Below are 17439 nucleotides of genomic sequence, written 5' to 3' on the forward strand. Positions count from 1 at the left end.
GAGAGAGACAGAGAGAGAGAGAGAGAGAGAGATAAGAGATAGACAGACAGACAGACAGTGACAGAGACAGAGACAGAGACAGACAGAGACAGAGAGAGGCAGAAAAACAGATACTTTTTCTTTATGCTGTTTAAATTTATATAATGGCTATTGAAATATTTAAGGTTTTTATTTTTCAATGAACAAGTTTGTAAAGGTTATATTTTTTCTGAAATTGTGACAATTTCTACAGATTTTCAAATACATTGGCATAAATTTTTCAGTATATGATATTCTTTATTTTTTCTCTTTTTTTTTTCTTTTATTTTAAATTTAAAAAATTTAGACATTAATACAATCCATGAGGTGATCCCTGAGATTATTGTAGCACCCATCTGGTACTACACACAGCCATTACAGTAATATTGACTATATACCCTATGCTATACTCTGTCCCTGTGACTGTTTTGTAACTACTAATTTGTACTTCTTCATCCCTTTACCTTTTTCACCTAGTCCCCCAACTCCCCTCCCTTTTGGCAATTACCAGTTTGTTCTCTGTATCTGTTAGTCTGTTTTTGTTTAGTTTGTTTGTTTCTTTTGTTCCTTATATTCCGCATATACATGAAATCATATGGTATTTATCTTTCTCTGTCTGACTTATTTCACTCAGCGTAATAATACCTTCTAGTTTCATCCATGTTGTCGCAGATGGTGAAATTTCACTTTTTTAAATAGCTGAGTAATATTCCATTGTACATATATGTACCATAACTTCTTTATCCAATCATCTTTTGATGGGCACTTAGATTGCTTCTATATCTTGGCTATTGTGAATAGTGCTGCCGTGAACACAGGAGTGCATAGATCTTTACAAACTAGAATTTTGGTTTTCTTTGGATAAATACCCAGAAGTGCAATTACTGGGTCAAAAGCTAGTTTTATTTTTACCTTTTGAGGAACATCCAAACTGTTTTCCAGAATGGCCGTACCAATTTACAATCCCAAGAACAGCTAAGAGGGTTCCCTTTTCTCAACATCCTCACCAACATTTGTTGCTTTTTGATAGTGACATTTTTTTAATTAAAGAATCTTTAATAAAAGGTGAATGACTCCAAACACTAAGATTTAATTTGGAAGCTCATGGCAACACCTATCAGTGTTTAGTTATTTATTTAAACTTGCCAATGTTGATTGTGCCATTTTCAAATTAAGGTAACAGCTAATAAAACTGTAAAGGAAAAGAAAAGATTATAGCATCCTTATTAGCCAGGTTGTTTCTAAATATTAAAAGTAATATATTCCCTGTCAAAACACTTCAGTTTTGTTTGTCTTTACTAATGTTTTAATGTGGCTTTTCAGCCAAGTTTGCTGTCAGAAAGTCAAAGTATATTAATCTCAAATTAGCTGAAACAATAAACACAACTAAAAGAAAAATCAGCCTCATGATGTAGTATAACCAAGGAAATCAGCCCAAGATACTAATGAGCAGTTGCCTTTCTGCATTGGGTCATTATGATTTTATTAACTTAATGAGACAGGTTGGGAAGCAATGATGAATAATCTTTAAGATATGGAGTAAATACTTAATTTAGCTGTCTGCCTTCATAGTACTTACTGTTTCTGTGTTGTAGTCTTGCAGTAGTAGGCTGGAATATGTCATTTTCTCAGTAATGATATTCAACTTTTGCTTTATCATCATCCTCTCTGCTACTTCTCAATGAATTTATTTCAAATGATAAGCTTTTCTATCCATCAATGTTAAGAATAACTTATTTAATGATTCCAGAAACATGGCTATGTTGATAAAATGAAATAGAAATATCAAGAAATGGAATAAAGAAGTAAAAGGATATTTTACTTCTTTCCACTGATTTTAGAATATGCTCAAGAAAATTAAACCAGTCACAATATAGATTCTGCTCTAAGATTAACATTTACTTTATTTTATTATAGTACACATAACAGGTTTCACAGATTTTTTTTTACAAGTAGATAATATCCTGATGTCATGATTAGCATATCTCCACCTGCCATTATGAAATTTCAAGTGGCCCTGTCACCATTTTATATATGTATCTAGATAAAGAGGGATATGTACCAAGACACAAAAGATACTCAGTAGATGTGTGTCTTAGATCGTTTTGGCTTGGCCGCTGTAACAAAATACAACAGAATGGGTATCTTATAAACAAGAGAAAGTTACTTCTCACTGATCTGCGGGATGGAAGTCTGGGACTTCCGCCTGGAGACTCACATTGCAGAAAGGATAAGGGAGCTCTGTGGAGGTCTCTTTGATAAGGACACTAATCCCAATCATGATGCCTCTGACTTCAAAACCTAATCACATTCTACAAGCTTTACTTCCTGATACCTTCACCTGGGGGGTTAAAATTTCAACATATGAATTTTGGAGGGGCACAGACAGTCAGACCTTAGCAGCATGTTACTCTATTTGGTAAAGTGATATAGAGTAACCAAATGTCTTTCTTTTAAGAGAAGCTCATGGGGCTTCCTAATTCATCCCTGAAATAGTTCCCATTTTTTACATTGCCTTTTATAATGTCAGAAAGTTTATCTTTGTAAAAGCTGTTGTTTTCATTCACATCATTGCATTCACTGACAAAAACAATATTTTTCACTTTCTTAAAAAGAGACTCTATGTTCCTCAGTTACACTATTTAAGATTATCCTTTCCTTCTCAATACAAGCAGTATTTAACACTTTGGACCACATTTTCACTTACAGTCAGTCCCTCAGAGTATGCTGTGGTTCATTCTTTTAAATTGTTGTGAAATCCACATAATATAACATTTGCCATCTTAACCATTTTTGAGTGTATAATTTAGTGCATTAAAATATTTACTTTGTCATGTTACTATCACCAACATCCAACTCCTAGGTTCTTTCCATCTTACAAAACTGAAACTCGGTACTCATTAAATAGTAACTCCTCATTTTCCCCTCCTCCCAGCCTCTGGAAACCACCATTCTACTTTCTGTCTCTATGAATTTGACTATTCTAGGCACCTCATACAAGTAGGACTATACAATATTTGTTTTTTTGTGACTGGCTTATTTCACTTAGCATAATGTCTTCAAGGTCCATCCAAGTTGTAGCATGTGTCAGAATATCTTTCCTTGTTAAGGCAGAGTAATATTTCATTATGTGTATATACCACCATCGTTTTCCATAGCAACTACACCATTTTACAGTCCCACCAATAGTGTACAAAATTTTCAATTTTTGCACAACCTTGCTAACACTGTTTCTGCACTTTTTTGTTGTTGTCAATAATCACCATCCTAATGGGTATGAGGTGGTAGTGGTTCAGAATTTCTCTCATGGTTCTCCAATCTTTCTTGAGATCATTTGGGATAAGTCATTCTGAGAGCTCTATAATAACTTTTAAACCATATGCTGTTGGAAAGAATAGCAGTGAAGAATGCCCATGTGAAATTTGAGAATCTTGAAACATAACAGACATAAGCATTACATTAAAGGAAGTTAAATCCTGGATGATTTTGCTCAGCTTGCTGAAATGTGTCGTCAACAAAAACCTACCTCAAAGAGTCAGGTAGGAAATGAACTGTTTTATTATTTATGTAACATAAGTTTTTTATAACAAATAATTTTATAATATAAATATAGTATGTTGAATACTAGTGTTTAGAAATTCAACAGAAGCATACACATCTCTGAGGGGTTACTACTGGCACTTTTTAAAAAACCTATCTTGTCCTAGATATGGGGTAAAATGTTTTATATGAATCATCTTATGTAGTTTGTTCAACTATTCTATAAGAAAGATATTGTAACAGATGAGAACATTAGAGAGATTTAGTAACTTGGTTAAAATTCATAACTGGCAAGCGATAGAACCAGAGTCCAAACCCATATCTCTCTGATTTTAGAGCCTACTCTCTATACTCCAAAGAGACATTCATTCAACATAATCCTTACCCAAATCTTAGAGAAATTAAAAGCATCAGTGTGTCTTTACTGTATACAATATACATGCCAATAATCATGATGATCGCATTAAAAACTAGAATAGATTAATATAAAAAGTATTAAATTTATAACCTTGTTTTTAAGTTAAAATTAGGATTTACCAAATTTATTATTAACTACAACGTATATGTGTGGAAATAACTTGAAATATTGAGTTGACTTTTTAAATGTCTATTGGTGATTTTGATCATAAAATGTTTTAGAGAGAGTTGTGGCTATATTAAATGCTATTCATTGGTCAATTTAAGTATTTTTTCTTTAAATGAATCATGCAGGATTTGTGGGCCTTTGAAAAGAAAATTGATGGGGGTGGGGGGAGGGCAGTTATAATTGCAGTGAACTAAACACCATGCTAGAATATTTGAGGAAGATTATCATTGATCCAATTTGGTCAAAATGATTTTCAGTTTAAATCTTTATTCCTCCATTTTTAGTGTGATTCATTAAATTTTCTAAGAAAGAGCATTTAACTCTTCTCTTGTAATGATGTAATGCTGATATAAAAGTACATTTTATCAAACATCTTTTTATACGTTTATTTAAAATCATTATATTTTGCTATTTTCAGTATAGCTTGAAATGAATACTTACAAATTTTATTCCTGAAACGTTTTTTTTTTTAATTGATATTTTTCTACTGATTGTTTTTCCCATATATATCTTGGGATTTTGATATACGTTTCATAGCAAGCGTAGCTGTATATACAGATTTTTTTTTCTCATGAACTTTTTGATATAGATTCTACTTTATTGTCTTATAAAAATTAGTCTACAGCCATACCACCCTAAACGTGCCCAGTCTCGTCTGATCTCGGAAGCTAAGCAGGGTCAGGCCTAGTTAGTACTTGGATGGGAGATCGCCTAGGAATACCAGGTGCTATAGGCGTGTAAAAAAAGAAAAAAAGAAAAAAATTAGTCATCAACATTAACATTTTGGTTTATTTTTTTCAATTCTCTTCAACACAGAGACACACACAACAATAACACACATGCACACATACAAATACACATGCATTTAAAATTGGTAGCATATGGTAAATGAAGTTTTATGTCCTTTTTAATTATTTTGTTATATTACATATTTATATCCTTTTAAACTATGTTTTGTTATATTATGAACATCTTCCTCTTGTAATTATATAGTCTTAGAAATTTAGTTATTTAAAAAATAAATTGCAAACATGAGGTCTCATAACATGTTCCTGCTTTTAGACCTCTTTGGGGTTGTAGACTCCCTGAAATGCAAGGGTAATATTAGTGAGACAAACACCTAGCAGAATCTCTGGAAGCATTGTGGGCTTTATGGTACCTGCCAATAGCACGGAAGTGAGCAATATGACCTTTCAAAACAAGTATTAAGTCTCTTTCAATAATTAAATAAATTTAAAAACATACTCTACCATTGTATTAATTTATAATCCTTTTTCTTTATTCTTTATTCATTACAATAATAAAGCCAAACCAAATCAAATCAAAAGAAAAAAAAATGATGATTAGCAGGTGTATTATAAGTTTAGGTGGGAATGGGCATGCAGGTAGACTTTACCCCCAATTAAAAGATATTTATCTAATTTAGCCTTTTCTCTGTGTATCTGTCTCTTTCTTTCAGTTAAAACTTTCAAAATAGATTTATATTCTCTTGTCAACTTCGTATGCAATGTTCTTTCTCTTCAAGATTATATGAAAGGATGGAAAGAAATCTAACTATGGGTGGTGAACACACAATGCAATATATATACAACATACTGTTGAATTGTACACTTGAAATTTATTGGATTTTGTTGATCAGTGTCACCCCTAATAATTTTTAATACAAAGGAAAGAACAAAATAATAAAATTCCTTCTTTTTCTCTGCAGAAAAAAAAGATTATATGAAAAGTATAACTACTTAAATCCTAAATATCAGCTAAAAAAATAAGTGAAAGTATTGCTACTGATTATGATAACTAATATTTAATGAATGTGGGACACCATTCTCAGCACTTTACATGCATTAAGTTTAGTAGTCTTCAGACTTTATGATGGAAGTGTATTATTATCCAGATGGGAAAAAAATGGGGCACAGAAAAGTTATGAAACTTTTCTAAATTTCAGAGCATATTTAATATTGCACTGCATTTTGTTCTGCAACCAAATTCTCTTGAGCAACTAAGGGAGTGTCACAAATTTTATGGCTCAAAACAGAAGTCCTGATGATTTCCTTCCCCCAAAAACATATCTTCTCATTAATAGCACCACTCTTAATCCAGTTGTTCAGGCAAATAAATAAAAAGAAACAAAAACCCTGGGAATTTTTCTTGATTATTCTTTTTCACTCATGCTCCTTATCCAGGTTCTGCAAACTCAACCTACAAAATGTATCCTGAAGCTAACACTACTTATCATCTGCACCACTATCACCCTAATCTAAGCCATCATCATCTCTCACAAGGACGACTAGAATAGACCCTTGACTAGTCGCTCTGTTTTACATTCCCTCTTCATAGCTTACCAAACAACGGCCACAGTAATCTTTTAAAAATATACATTGGATTTCATCACTCCTCTGCTCAAAATAACAAAGGCTTCCTACAAAGACCTGATTTGTAAAGCTAGCCAATTTTCATAGTGTAAATATTCCCATCAGGACTGATTTCAAGTTACCAGCATGATGTCATGCAACAAGGAATTGGAAAGAGATATACACAATTGGCTTTTCGAAAACAAGTGCAAGCCAGCTTCAGCACTACATTGGTGTATTGCCTGTTTTTCTAGACTATAAAGTAACTTTGACTTGAGAAAGCAATTTTGTTATCTTCACCATGTATTAAACACTGGCACAATAAATAATGCATTGCTCAAAAATATTGATAGAATAAACTAATCAGTGAACTAACATATATTACTCTGTGGGGCTTTAAAATATCTATGGAAGTACAGAACATTAGAATCTGCATTAGAAATCTTGGAAAATCCAAAGGTGAGAATGTTAGCTAAAGCAAATTTGATTGAAGGTATAACTGTCCTTTCCACCCTTCTTAATCAAGGAGCCACCCCAAACCCTGAGTGCATATTCTCTTTTAAATCTTCCAGAAGAGATATTGAGAATGTGAACATTTAAATGTATTCTATTCATATTCCAATAATTTCATTTATGTTTAGGCTGCAAAAGTTGATCTGAAGTTAGTCCAGTATGCTGTGTACTTTAAGCATTTGATGCATGTCCAAAATGTTGATGTCAAGAATATCTACAATTCAAATTTCAACCTTTTTTTTTTTTGGTTTACATTATAATTTTAAAGTTTATGACCTAGACAGAAAAAAAGGACTACACTTAAGAATTTTAATAGTCATGCAAAGAATGGAAGAGTGTCCTCCATACAAAATGTATGTAAAGTGTCTATTTACTGCTGTTTATTGTCACTATTTTTAATAGCATTCTATACTCATTGCCAGACACGAAGACTAGGATAAGAAAAGTTAAACCTCCATCCTTCATACCTTTTACGATGCTTTGCGAATAGCTACAGTTATTTAGCAAAAATCCACAGTATATTTAGATTTAACAGAATCTTGGCTTCATAATGAAGTACTCTATTAGAGTGTTGTTTATGTTGTCTCTGTTTACAATTATCATTCCACATATGCTTATGGTCAAATTCATGGGTGTTCTGCTGCCATCCGTTCTCCGCTGTTTAGATGGATTCAATTTATAGTGTCAGATTCTATTACTGATGATCTTGTGGCTTTACCATTGGATATTGAGTAATTGTAGTCAATCAAACTGCTCAAGAAGCCCTATGGATTATTATGTTTCGTGCTTTTGGTATCAAAAAAGAGATAGAGCTTGACACTATATTGGTAAAATACTACTTCTGTTTCCCAAAGATACATTGTTCTTTAAGATTTGTGTCTAGACATTGTGATTCAATGTTCTATTGAATAGTAATTTCAGAATCAGAATTTAATGACAATATTGTGTCATACTTTAAATGTCAACGTGTGTAGGATTTTTCTAATGAAGGCTTTTATATAAATTAGTTATGTTAAAGGCTGATAGAATGCTCACAGCAGGACACTTGTCATTATAGAAGGTGTCCAACATCATTTGTTCTTTTTCCGGATAACTATAGCCATGGCTTCTTGTGGCTTTTATAACCCATTTAATTGGAAGGATTTCAGTGTTAGAACATTGTTAGAATACAACTTTTCAGCCAGAATGACATCAGACTTTGAAGCTTTCTCATTTTTTTAAATTTCATTTACACTCTTCACACTTCACTGGCAAGTGAGGTCACCTCTTTAAAACTTGGGGTAAAAGCTAGCTTGATAAACTCTTGAAAGAATGATGTGTTTTGAAAATTTTTATTTTAGAGGGAGAATATGTGATTTAGACATATTTAAGATTATTATCTTGGTATAATTTCACCTGTCTATGATGAAGGATGTGTCACCTGTACTTATTAATGGTGTGTGGTTGTTAGGTACGTTCACCCTTTAGGCACTTGTGAAATCACCTCATGGAGATAAATTGACTCCATAAAGGAAGCCATACACACAAGCCTGCAGGAGCTGAGCAGGGCTGTGGAAGACAGGACATTCTGGACATCACTCATTCACAGGGTCACCAAGAGTTGGAGCTGACTCAATGACATATAACATGTACAGAAATCACCTCAGAGGTTTCTTAAATCATTTCAGAGGTGGCAGTCTTTTTTTGCTTACCTATAAAATTGAATTTAAAAAAATAATTATTTATCTATTATTGTAAGGCATTAAAAGAAATTTATAGAGTATTCTATAGTTTCTCCCGCTAGCAACTTATAACTTAGTTTGGTGGTAAAACAAGGGCAAATATTCTTCTTTACAAAGCAAGATTGAATTGTTATGAGATGTTCAGTTGTTAGTTTGAAATATAAAACGGGTATAAGAATGTGGTTAGGTTAGAAATTAAGATGTAGGAAATATCTATATAAAGAAGTTTGTTGAAATATTCATAGGCATGAAAGGCATTATTATTTATGCAAAATGCAAAATTAGATGAAACTGGATGTATAAACTTTCTCCATAATTTACTAGTCATGTGAAATGGAACAAGTTACCTAGTATATTAATTTTCTATTGCGGCCATAGCAGAGTACCACAAATTTAGTGGATTTAAACAACACAAATTTATTATCTTACAGTTTAATAGGTTAGAAGTCTGATATGAGCCTTACTGGGCTAAAATCCAGGTTTGGGTAGTATTGTATTCCCTCTGGAGACTCTAGGCTCCATCTCCTCCTTTTTTCCAGCTTATACAGGCTGCCTGCATTCTTTGCTCATGGTCCCTTCCTCCATCCTCAAAGACAAAAAAGAGTTGAGTACTCCTCATGCTTCATCACTCTGACCTTCTCTTTTGCTTCCCTCTTCAATGTTTATGGATGTTTGTGTTTACATTGGGCCCATTCGGATCACCCAGGATTATCTTCCTATCTCAAAGTGTTTAACTAAATCATATCTGTAGAGTCCCTTTTGCCATGTAAGGTAACATATTCACAGGTTCCAAGGATTAAGGTACAATCTTAATCTTTGAGGAGACATTATTCTTTCTATCACATCTACCCTATCATTTCAATTTTCTAATCAGTTCTTGCTTATCTCATAGGGTTCTTGTTAGCAGAAACCAATTTCTGTATGCTGAAGTGCCTGGCAAAAACTAGGCAATAAATAAAATGTTACTTTCCTATGAGAAAGATTATGAGAACATAAAGAATTGGACACACCTTTGTTAAGGAAACTTGAATATGAAGAACCACAGCAGGAGCACCTACACAGGGTTTGGAGAGAAATTCAGAGGTGCTGTCTTCTGAATATTCTTTCTGCCTTCACATCTTCTTCCATTGTTTAGTATCCATTTGGAAAAAAAAATTTGTAATAGGAAACATTTTTTTTTTTAAGTTCTGAATTATAAATACAATTTTTGAAAGGTAAAGACAGTTTCAGCATAGTCAAAGGCTGTAGAGACTTCAAGGAAAATGAGGACGGAGGGGAGAAAATATGAGTTTTCCAAGAAGGTTGCTGGTATCTCTTCTGAAAGTGATTAAAATAGGGTGATGGGTAGTATAAAATAGGGTGATGGGTGGGCGATAGGAGGTGGTAAAGTAATAAACAGAGTGTACTGACTATTCTTAAGAACATTCCTAGAGAAGGAAAAGAAAGTGGGGCAATATATAAGCATGAAAATAGCTGATGTTATTTATAATAGTTAAAGTCGAATATGTGTTAAGTGACTCTGATCTGTTGAAAGAATTCATGAACCAAGATCTGAAAGTTTCATTCTGTCTTTTATTTGCTCTTCTACACTGTTAACATTATATGTCTAACTCTCCTCATCACTACAAATCTTTGCTATTATTTCCCAAATGCTTTGAACTACAGTGATTCATTCATGTCTGCAATGTCATAAATTGGAGAATGCGTAGGTTCTTACCTTGGTAACTATAGAAGCACGAAAACAAAGGCAATGCCAGGTATTTCTCCAGGGTGAATAAATTTTAGAAGGCAAGTTTAAACTGTCACATTTCCAATTGTCTGTGATTCACACTAATATTGTGCTCTGTGATGGCTTCATTGAAAGGACTGTCATGTTCTATGGGGGACTCACCCTACCTGCTCTTTCACCAGTAGCTGGTGTGAAAGGCATGCTGTTCCAATGGCTTGTTCACATGAGGCAGGTCAATCTTTTGAAACCATAGATTGTTTAATATGAGAGAGAAATATGTAAGGAGAGAACAGATGTCAAGGGCAGTGCTAAAGAGAAAGAAATGCTTGTCTTTTACTTGTAGCTAACATTGTTAAAAATAATATCAACTTAATGAAGCATGAAGTATTAAATGCATTAATAAGCTAAGGGAAGACCTTATTCATTCCAATTTGGATTCCATTCACTCATGTTACTAGTATTCTTAAAACTGGACTAAAATTTTGATACCTTCTGGGCTAGCAATGCTTTTTAAAGTTGGTAGTTAATTTTAGAGAATTATTAAGATCTATTTCTTGAGCTCAGAATACAGTGTAGTCACATTTATCAAGATAATAAAGAAAAGACATTAAATGTTTACTCTCTAAGAGGAAGCACTAAATTAGCAGTACTGATAAATCATTATGTGAAAGAGAATTATTTGTTTATTTAAATGAGATGTATTAGTAATCTTTTTATTCTAATTATGAAAACTTCACAACATACACAGAAGTATAGAGAATACCATAGATCCAGATGAACCCAACACCAACCTGTAAGAATTAACTCATGACTCTTCTTGTATTGATTCTATACTTATCCACACCCTGCCTCACACCCCAGATTATTTGGAAGCAAATTCCATATTAAATAAAATTCCATATTATTTTCTCTATAAATACTTTAGTATATACCTCTGAAGGATAAGGCTGTTTTGTAAACAAAATCATTGTCACAATAAAGATTAATGCTATTAGTGCTACTTCTTTAATACTAACAAATATACAGAGAATATTTCATCACATTTTCTTCCAATTTTTTTTAACAGTTGATTGGTTAAACTAGGATGAACCTGAAGTCACTTATTGCATTTGTCTGATATATCTCTTATCTCTCTTAACCTAGAATCTCATTTTTAAAAAATTTTCTTGCAGTTTAAGTTTTGAAGAAACCATACTGTTTGTCCAATAGAGGCTCTCACATTCTAAATTTTGCTAATTGTATCCACGTGGTGCTGTTTACATGCTACTGTATTTTGCGTAAACTGATGGTTAAGTTTAAGAGACTTTCTCTGACTTGGGTTCACTTTTTGGGCATGACTATTTTATAGATGGTGCTATGTGATTCCATCACGCTGCAGAAAATGTCCAAATGTCTATCTTTTGGGGATATTATTGGCCATGGAGACATCATTAGAGAGGTCCTCTTTGTTGTAAACAGTAGCATACTATGTAACTGCAGTTTTCTCCATTTTGCTTTTTTATTTAACAATATTTCCCTCTATTTGTTGCTCTTCTGTCCCAGGTTTTCTTGGTGATTCTGGCTTCTTAATTCTCCAAATCAACTTTATAATCAACTTGTCCAGCTCTAGGGAAAAAAAAAATTTAATGAAAAATGAAATTGCTTTACATCTATTTTAACTTGGGAGAGCTGAAAAATAACATTTATTTTTTTTAGAGCTAGAAGTTGAGATTTTCTTTCTTACAGAGTATGGTAGAGAAATCGTTCAAATGCTTTCCCATGAGTAGTTAGGCAACGATTAAAACCTTTTTAAAGAAACAATTTCACCAAATAATTGAACATTTTATCTTCAAAGGATTTCCATTAGTCATCCAGTTAGATTACTGTTTCTTAGAAATTCTGGAGTGATGGAGTAATTCATTTTCAAATGTATAAACTCTGCATGAGTTTAACGTGAGTATAAAAAATCTGTTTTAATTGAGGGCAGAGTGTTTCTGTTTCTCTGGCAACATGGGAACCACTTATCCTGAGGTGAAATGGCTCATTTGCTTACCTGAAACCCATTAAGTTCACACTCAGCAATTACAATATATACTTGGGGAGGGGTGAGAGAATAAATGGGCTGCACATTATAACTGAATGACAAATACAAATCATATCAGTATGTGAAATTATTGTAAATGAATTTGTCTGGAAGAAAGTACAGATGGGCAAGAGAACCATCCTTCTGGACTCCCCATTACATTCTTCTATGTTTTTTGAAGTAAGTGTAAATTTACAAAGGGGCATAAAACTCACCCAGAAAGTAATAATTAAGTATATAGTCAAGTGAATTTTTTAAAGTTTAGATTGTCATTTAAACACTTGTTATGTTGGAGCTTGACTTAAATTTAGGTCTAGTAAAGGCATAACCAAATCTGTATAAAGATCTCTTCAAAGAATTTTTGAGATTATAATGAACCATTCATTTCCTGTGATTGCTCAGAAATATTTGCTGGGGAGTAAGAACTTGGTGACATGTGGTGTGATGGGGGTGGGTCTTTGAGTGAATCCTCTATTGTACTGGGACTTTCAATGAATTCCCTCCATTCAGCCCCACTTCTCACCCCTGCTTCTTGTCAGATCTGCTGCTGTGAGGTTCTGCTGGACTTCTCCCAGGGCAATGGCCACTTTGAGTACTGTAGGCCATGACCTCTGCTCTCCCTCATCATCCAACTCTCATGGACCTTCCAGAAAAACGCTGAACTCTTCTCATCCTCTTCTCTTTGTTGTTATTGGTTTCTATTTTATTTCTTTATTCTCTCTTTTGAAGTCCCAGGTGAAAGAGCAGATAATATGAGCTGCATCCATCAACTCAAACACAGAGACATATATACATTTTACATCAAGCTTCCTAGATCATTCCAATGGGTACTAAGCTTGAAAGGTAATAATTTCTAGGATCCTCTCTCATTCCAATATTGTGTAACTCTCATTACTTTCCGAAAGCTAATATTCCTATGTGGATAAATAAGAGAATTTGTCAAACACGCTATTAGAACTAAGAATACAGATGAATTTTCAAAATATATTAGAGATGGCATCACAGCACATGGAAATGTTAAAATTCATATGATGGGCAAGAGTAGGCACTAGAATATTAAAAATCTCTTTCAAAATTAAGCAGTTTTGTTATATGGACTTTCTATAGGAAGTTCACAGGCAGACAGCCATGTGAAGAATGAGGCAGGGCTCAACACTGAGCAGAAATTACATAGCCACATGTTCTCTTTAAAGATTAGGAAAGGAGAAATGGAAGAGAGTAATTAAGGTCAAATCCTATGAGAAGGACAAAGTGTCATCTTCCATAGAGAGTGGCCTCCATTAATATTTTCATGGCTTTCTCAGGGATCAACCTATAAAAAACAGAGATCCAGAGCTTTGTTATATCATTAAGTAGTCATTCTTTGGCCTGTCTCTCTTAACTGTGTGCCGGTGACATTCAAAAGCCTCAGTAAAATCTCCAAAACACACTATTCTTTGGTAGCATTTTTCTAGATCTGTGGTTCTTCTAAGGTCAAAGGACCTAGGATAAACTGAGATCCTTAGCATATAGCAGAGAATATTTTTTTAAAAAATCTAGAACCAGCAATGCATGTGCTAGAAATTGGTTCTGGATGTTCAACTTACCTACAAAGGTTATAGGTGAGCTAAGATATTAAGTCCCCGGGCAGCATCCAGAGTGGCCAAAGCCCCTAGGATGCTCTCTTCAGGCTGTAAAGGTCTTCTCTTTTACCTCAGTATTGTACCAATATCCTATCTCTGCCATGATATGAGAAGATTAAAAAGTATCACTATATATGATGGTCATTCATTGTACATTGCTTGTTACTTTGGAACTGAGGGTTCTTTAGAAAGCCTCTATTCTCCAGTTCCGCCCTAAAAGAGATTAAGTTCTTAATACACTGCTTGTTATAGCAGGAACTTCTAATACAATTCTGCATCAATGAAGTAATTATATAATATTTTGTTAGGTGACATACAAATAGAATATGAAATAGAAAGTTCACTTCATTATGTATAAAATGTCAAACATTTGGTATTATTTCAAAAGTTATTTTGGATTTTTTTATTTATGTACCAAGTTCGTAAAAAGTGCCCTCCAACAGAGGAAAATTTGGGAATTGTGTGTGGATGTCTAAGGTTCATCAAAGCCTACCTGTCATCGCCTTTTTGTACTTCTTATAATGAGGCGTTTGCTTTCCTCATTGCACCCCTTGTAGATTGAGGTTTTATTCATCTGAAAATGAGATTTTATAACTACTGATTTTGAAGAGTCTTTATACTGAAAACAGAAGACATAGTTAATAAAAGTAGCATAGATACATTAGAGAATGATTCTATTAGGGTCATTAAAATTGGAGTACTTAGAAAATCACTGTTAAAATTTTCACAGCCATTCTCTCATGCCTTCAAAGAATACTCCTATTCATTGTGATTTTCAATGCTGTCTACCACATTTTAAAAAGTTTATTCAAAATACTACATGCCAACTAATTTAATTAATTTTGCATGAAATGTGAAAGAATCCATAGAAAATAAATGAAAGGAATATTGTTTTGAAATGGAACTCTTCAAATATTCTCTTAGGAAATGAGTTCCATGTCACTTAATGCTAGTTGTTATATTGAATTATAGAATCTGTGGGGTTTCTAGTATAACTGTTTTTCATGGATTTTATCTATTATTTCAGAGCCAACACAGAAACTCTTAAGTCATATATCTACATTGTAGCTCTAAGAGAATTTGGCTTCTGCCTATATTTGCTGGCAGAACTGCTTTCTAAACAAAATTCTTTATTGATAATCTCAGTGTATGTTTTACTTTTCTTATTGAGTACCTATGATCTCTAATTATATTTTGCTATTTCTTTTATTGTTGATTTGTTTTCTATTTTTTTTAAAAGAAACTGCATTTTTTTTTTTTTCTAGAAGGAAAGATGCTTATTTGAAATATTTATACAGGTTATTTTTTTCAGAGAACATGCAGTGTTTTGTATTTATTATCTCAGTATTTCTTCCATGATTTTGATTTTGAAAAAGAAACATTGAGAAGCAGAGGATAAAAGAGTTTAAGTAACTTTCTCGGCTCACAGAAATATAATAGGATGGACATCCAAGGGATGTATGTCTTAGTTCCTGAAAGTGACAAAATAGGCTGGTGTTGACTGGGACTCAAGTTCAAACAAACAGGAAAAGAAAAAAGTGTTAAGCTAATAGAAATAACATGGAAGCATGTTGCAATAATTTTGGTTATTCAACTAAATCTAATAAATATTGAATACCCGCTGTTTCAAATGTATTATAATATAGTTGCATCTTTGTCCTTTAGAAGCTCACAATTTAGTTATCTGTATTCTTTATCATTTTGCTAAAACTGTCACAAGTACTTTAGAATTACCAGAAATTTGGACCATTGTGCTTCGTATTTATAATAGAGACAACTACCTTTCTGTGTTCTATTAAATTAATCAGTAGGTATGTTCTTCAGTGAATTTCTTTATGAAGAAATTTCATGTGAATGAGTTGTTGGATATAGTGTCAAAAATAATTCCTTATGAATAATACTTTAAAAATGAAGAAATAGCAAATATTTTGGATGATGGTTCATGGACTATATTCTATCTTATCCCTATTCTTATCTTTTCTTTGATACTTATTTGCTTTATTTTTTTTTTATTTTAAAAGTAATTTTATTAAAAACAGACATTTATGTTAATAAATTTAAATAGCAGTGTGTTGGATGAAAAGTAAAAGCTCTCCTCCTTCTCTCCCTGATTCTTTGTTTGCAAATCCCAGAGGTAACAGCTTTAATATATTCATGTGTATCTTTCCCTAAAAGGTCTAAGGTTTTTCAAGTATTTATATGCACGAATATGTATAAGTGTGTCTACCTACAATTATACTTCACTATATACCTTTGTAAATATAGATCATAATATTACTCCCCTGGAATGATATTTATATGTTTAAATTTAGCGCCGTAGATGGTGGGATTGTAAGTTAAATTAGTTTGCATTTATCTTTCTACCCAGGACATTGCATATAAATGTTACTCAATGTTTGTACATTGTTCTTTCGGACTTTTGGACTGCATTTGTAAAGACACATGTATGTACTATCACAGGACGTTCAGAGTATTTACTTTTTCCATCTTCAAATTTTTACATAGGTTTGGAAATAGAGGATTGTTATGTTACTCTCTATTGTCACTCTGATGCCTTTCTTTATCTTCCCCCACCTTTTTAAAAACACATGTACCTGTACAGAAGGTACAGAAACCCTTCATTTAATATGTTCCAGTTTCAGTCAGTTTTCTGCTATACTCGTTCTTTTCTATTGTTTTTTATTTGGAGATGTAGAGGACGTAATACTTACTATGGACAGCCAAGTCCTTTGCCAGGTACTCTGCATACATTATCTCATTTAATCCAAATTTTCTGTCAGTTGTCTAGTTATTATTGACCCTAATTTGCAGAAAAGGAGGCTGAGTTAGAATAATCTGTCCAAGGCCACATAAATGCTAATGCCACAATTAGAACACAAGACTATGCCTCCAAAATCTTTTTTTTTTTTTTTTTGCTGCTCCGCGCCAACTCTATCTGAATGGTAATTTATGGAGGATTAGGTTGTATAAGTAAGCATATTTTCTAGACTATCAAGCACTATTATCTACAAATTTATAACTCATACTTTGTACTCTCTAACACAGTAAGGTGAGTACATTGGTATGTAATGAATGCTTTAGGTGATCATGTTTGTAATGGAACTTTAAAAATGTGATGAAATGATGTCAATGAGTTATTTGAGAACTGAAATCCAATCTTAACCCATTTCTTTAAAAGGCATGGCTGTCAAAGTGAAAAAGCTCATCTTCACAAAAGGTATTAAATATGAACATGTAACAATAAAATCATTTTAGAGAACATAAAGGGTTATGGAACAAAACCTGAAATAAAACCTA

The 17439-nt window shown here is 32.9% G+C and overlaps 1 protein-coding gene and 1 pseudogene across 1 annotated transcript in view; both read left to right on the forward strand.

The window, feature by feature from the left end:
* The window catches only part of LOC120617489 (laminin subunit alpha-2-like), a 230348-nt gene that overhangs the window by 143621 nt on the left and 69288 nt on the right, over positions 1–17439 (forward strand). The window lies entirely within an intron of this gene.
* Positions 4762–4880, forward strand: LOC120618499 (uncharacterized; annotated as a pseudogene).

This window comes from Pteropus medius, unplaced genomic scaffold (genome assembly GCF_902729225.1).
Source record: "Pteropus medius unplaced genomic scaffold, Ma_sr-lr_union100, whole genome shotgun sequence".
Classification (NCBI taxonomy): Eukaryota; Metazoa; Chordata; class Mammalia; order Chiroptera; family Pteropodidae; genus Pteropus; species Pteropus medius.